Below are 5,473 nucleotides of genomic sequence, written 5' to 3' on the forward strand. Positions count from 1 at the left end.
CCTTCCCCGGCGGCACGCACCGCCACCCCCACCTTCCTCCTCCGGCTAGGTGCGCTGCCACGATGCGACCCCCAGCCAGCACGCGCCACCGCCTCCACCTCCCCCTCACGCAGCACCTCCACCGCGACGCACCCCCTGCAAGTTCACGCCGCCGGCCACACCTTCCTTCCGCGTCAGCACGCACCGGCGCGACGCATCCCGCCGCCTAGCATCCTGGTGCAACATCCAATGATCCACCGACCCGCAGCCCTGCGCTCTGCCACACCCGCTGCCCGATCGAGCCCCTGGAGAACATCCACACGAGCACGTGTGTTCAATTTCTGCATTTCTGCTACTGAAAACAGAGGAGAACGGTTGCTAAGATTTTCTCTGAACTTCCTTGTTCTTTGTGACGAGACCTGCTCAACTCTCCCTCTATGAACTCCTGCAAAACAATTTTATTTATCTTTTCATCTTTATCTTTCTGAACTGAATTGGACTGGGTTGTGTCATATTCTTATTAATTTTCCCATCTGAAAATGGTATGATATGAAGGAACAATCTAGGTGGACGAGAATTTCAAGTTCATTTCTGACTGCAGATACTTCGATTTTTATTTTCAAGTATTAAATTTCTTGGATAAATCACCTCTGTCAACGCCTTGCCGGTCATCATCCCAAAGTTCACCTCTGTCAACGATGCCGTTCAGGTACTCATTCCATTCCAAAATCCCTTGTGTGATACATCTCGTGCATGCACTGTATAATGTAACACATGCCAGTTATAGTCTGCATTAGTAGCTAATTCCATCCATCCATTCAGTTGTTGAGGCAAAGCCATCCTCAAGACACAGAAGATACGCACTCGATTAGCAAACTCCACAAGGTACGATTTAAATTACTTGCAGCTTTATTAAGCAGTCAACTATCTTGAACCAGACTACATAATGGATTACATACAGTGTACATTAGCTCGGGTAGAGAAAATATAAGTTCAAATTCTTGCACCGTTGTGCTAGCTAACACAGCTTATTATTCAGTGATTTGCACAAACACTTCACCTGGAGGTATTGACCTGCAGCATGCCGCGTCTGCCGCTGCCGCCGAGGTCCCCCCACATACAGCCGGCGCTGCGGCAACCACCCCCCACCACTGTCTGTTGCCGATGCGTGCAACCACGTCCAGCCGCCCACTGGACGTGGGCAGAGAGGCAGGGCCACGCTGAGAGCTCAAGATCCACCACCCGCAGTCGCTTCCCCTGCAGGTTGTACACCCCACCGACCACACCATCTTCTTCTCCTCCTCTATTCTCTTGCCTCTTTGCTTCTGTAGTTCAAGATGTTTTCAAAAGATTGGTATTTTTGCTCTCTGTAATGTTCAAAAGTTTGGTACTGTATTTTTTTCGGATCTGCAAAGATGTAATCTCAGCAAGGTTGGAATATGTTAAGTAAGATATTATGAACCAAGAAAAAAGAGAAATTTCGGTCTATGATTTCCCACCATATTTGCCCCAACTTGTGTTCTGATTTCATTTGAAAAATCTAGAAGTTCAATGATATAAAATATATAAGTTCTGACTCCACAAGATGTATGTTTGGAGAATAAAAACAATAGTTAAATGAAGCCACCTGCAGAGTAAAAAAGAACATATAAATTTGCATTACAGAGTTAAAAAAATTCAGAGCCAAAAACATATAAAAGTTCGTAGAAGGCAGTGCTAAAAACGTTCAATTTTTTTCCCTTTGTTTCAGGTTGCAGTGGAAAAACAAAAGGCAGAAGTTCAAAGATGAAATTTGAAGAAGGAAATATACAACAATCAAAGAAGTAGCGGTCTCATTACAGAGAAGGAGAACGCCTTGCGAGCCAGCCGAGTTGACTTCTGCCATCGGCACTGCGTAATAATCACTGGATTCCCATGGCCACCGGCACTGGATAATTAGCACTGAACGACTTGCAATCCAGAAGAAAGTTGCGCCCATAACCCGTGGAGATCTATCACGTTGTGCAGTTGGTCGTGATGTCTCCCGGAGCTTCAATTTTATGACCCTGGTGCATTTTCTTCTTTTTTGATGTGCCATTTGATGCATAAATTTATCACTGGATGCCCATGGTGTGTGCATAGTATGTGTTTGTGTTAGTTCCCGACAGGTTCCTTCATGTACTTCATGGTGATGGATAGAGAGATCCATTATTCATTTGTATAGAAGTTCAAATTTAAATAAAATAGACGTTCAATGTTTATGAAATCTACTTTAGTAATTCTTTATTAAAAGTGTACAAGCGTTACAGGTGGCAGCCGCGGCATTTGTGTGTGTGTGAATAAAATGGAGAAGTTCAAGTTAAAATAATGGAGACGTTCGATCCATGTAAAAAATCTGATATTTCCCATTTCTTGAAAAATAAAAGTAAGGAGTTGAACTTTAAATAATATTAAATAAGCTAGTTATTTATTAAAAAGTAAAAAAGTATGTTTCTTTAATAAAACCAAAGTAGTTCAAATTAAAATAACACACGAGCTTAGATGTCTAGTAAAAAAATTGAGTAGTGAAGGACAAGTTCGCATAAAGTAAAAACTAATGTAATTAAAAAAATGTGAAGTTCAAATTTAAAAAAAACAGAAGTTCAAAGTTTATTAAAACCTAGGATCTACAAGTTCAAAAAACAAAACAAAAAAACTAACGTCAAAAAACAACACGTCAAAAATAGAGTGAAGTTCAAACAGACATGTCCGAGAAATTCAACTACTTCACACAGTGCATTTCTAAAAATACACAATGAAGTTCAAAAATAAAAAAAAGGTAGAGCGGTTCAATGTCTACAAAAAACTCAGATATTTTCACATAGCCGAGAGAAGATCAGATTGATAAATGTTAGAAGTGCACGTACTACACGGTGTAAAGAATGAAAAAGCAAAAGGCTAAAAAATTTGTTGCTAGAAGTTCAAGTGCTCAGTGCGAGAAATTCAAAAATTCTTGTGAGGAAGGTTGAACAAAAATACGTGACAGAAGTTCAAGGTGAAAACAACGAAAAGTTCAACTACTACACGGAATGCGTTTCAGATAAGAATATAAGAATAGAAAACTAAAAGCTTCAAAGGTCTGTTGCAAGAAGTTCACGTGCTCCTCCGTGCACGGTTCAGAATTTATATTGCGAGACGTCCGGCTTCCAATTACATGTTTGAAAAAAAGCAAAAAATAGCGTCCGACCTTCAACTGCGTATAATTCAACGTTTGCACAAAATTGTGACAGAAGTTCATAGTGAAAACAACGAGAATTTCAAGTACTATAAGAAATGCATTTCAGGTGAGAACAAAGGTATAGAAAAATAAAAGCTTAAAAGGTTTGTTGAAAGAAGTTTAGGTGCTCTGTCAGGGAAAGTTCAAAAAATCTTGCGAGAGATGTTCACCTTGTATTTCCATGTCCGATTTTTTCCGTTTGAAAATCAAATACAATTCTTTACACAAAATATATAAAAAAGGTGAAGTTCAAATTGAAATAACAGAGAAGTACGGAATTAATTAAAACCTAGGATTTACCTGTTCAAAAAATAAAAAACACAACGCCATTTTTTGCTTTTTTAAAAACAACTCATAAACGAAAACAAAATGGTTGCTAGAAGTTCAAGTGCTCGGCGAGGAAAAGTTCAACAATTCTCGTGAGAGAGGTTCACCGTGTATTTAGATGTCCAAAATACATAAAAAATAATATGTTGTTTTTTGTGTTTTAAAATAATTCTCTCAAACCAGAGAGAAATTCAAAGTGATAACAACCGAAAGTTCACGTACTACATGGTGTGTATTTCATATAAGAAAATATACAAAAAAAGTGAAAGAGGGTGAAGTTCAAACAGAGATGCCCCAGAAGTTCAACTACTTCACGTAGTGCAAAAAACACCACGTAAATAATCAGCACGTCAAACACAAAGTGAAGTTCGAACATACACGTCCTAGAAGTTCAACTACTTCACGCAGTGCAAAAAAACAACACGTTAAAAACAGTGTGAAGTTGGAACAGACATGCATGAGAAGTTTAACTACTTCACGCAGTGTATTTCCATCCGCGATGAAGGCAAAAATCACGATCTCGTCATTTTCTAATTACTTCAAAACAGTAGGAAATCATTTGTGTAAGTTCAAGTCCTCGGTCGAAGAAAGTTAAAAAAATTATTGTGAGAGAGGTTTGTACAAAAGAAATATCATTTGTATGACATTGCCAAATGTATGAGAAAATTACAAACGAAAATACGTCACGGAAGTTCAACGTGAAAACAACTGGAAGTTCAACTACTACACTGAATGAATTTCAGATGAATTTTTTTTAAAACCGTTGCGAGTATGAAAAAATGATCAACACGGGAAAGTTGCGTGTCTACAGCAGCTTTCCATCGGTATATCACTTGCTCAATTCCGGTGAGTGTTCTGGTGTGTGGATGGAGAGCTACGGACAAAAAAAGCACGTGAAAAACAGAGTGAAGTTCAAGGTTTCATACCGAGAAGTTCAGGCACTTCACGCGATGCATTTTTGGCGAATCTCTTTCGCGATAAAGGCAGAACGAATGATCTCGTTGTTTTTGAAATTACTTGAAAATGGTTGGGAATCAGAGAAAACTGTCAACACGAAAAAGTTTCGCATTTTTTGTAGCTTTTCAACGGTATATTATTTCGCCATTCTGATAAAGTTTGTACAAAATACGGCGAAAATATGTTTTTCGCCATTTTCGATAGTAACTTAAAACCATAAATAATTGGGAGAAATAATATATACCAAAAAGTTTCGCATTTGTTCAAGCTTTCCAACGTCATATCATTTGCTGCATTCGGACGCATGGATAAAAATTTGCTCGAAAATACGAACTCGGTATGACTTGTATCATTTTCTACATTACTCTTAAACCGTTCAAAATTAGAAAAAACTTTAAAAATTAAAGAGTAGTGCATTTTCATAAGCTTTCCAACGCCATATCATATGCCTCAATTGGATTAGCCATTTAGAAATGACGTCGAAAATAATAACTCGGCTGTTCGGTTTGCGAAATTTTACGATTTTCCAAAATACTTTTTAACCGTAAGGAATTAGAGAAAACTTTCAACATGTGGAAGGAGCGGTTTTGCAGCAGCTTTCCAACGCCATATTATTTGCGTCATTCTGATAAATAGTTTAGAAATGTGATCGAAAATACGATTCACGTTTTTTGCATGAAGGAAAAACGGTTTTCAAAACTGCTCTTAAACCGCTTACATTTTGCCAAAAATTCAACTTGAGTCATGATACTGATGTTCATAGCTTTCCAACGGTTTATCGCAAGCCCCATTTGAACACTTTTTAGCTGAAGTTCAACCTTGTACTCGGGGAAGGTCAAGCGCGTTACTCGGGAAGTTCAGATTGTGATCAGAATATTATTCTCATCCCGTGATCAGAATAGTGTTTATGTATATATATATATATATATATATATATATATATATATATATATTAAAATGAAGAACAACGCCTGA

The 5,473-nt window shown here is 38.3% G+C and overlaps 1 long non-coding RNA gene across 1 annotated transcript; it reads left to right on the forward strand.

Annotated features, from left to right (window-relative positions):
• Positions 1-6: 6 nt before the first annotated feature.
• LOC123111130 (uncharacterized) lies at positions 7-2,224 on the forward strand. The gene is made up of 4 exons (XR_006454141.1): positions 7-688; positions 802-864; positions 1,019-1,242; positions 1,730-2,224. It is a non-coding gene; the product is annotated as an uncharacterized lncRNA (long non-coding RNA).
• Positions 2,225-5,473: the final 3,249 nt, after the last annotated feature.

This window comes from Triticum aestivum, chromosome 5B (assembly GCF_018294505.1).
Source record: "Triticum aestivum cultivar Chinese Spring chromosome 5B, IWGSC CS RefSeq v2.1, whole genome shotgun sequence".
Classification (NCBI taxonomy): domain Eukaryota; kingdom Viridiplantae; phylum Streptophyta; class Magnoliopsida; order Poales; family Poaceae; genus Triticum; species Triticum aestivum.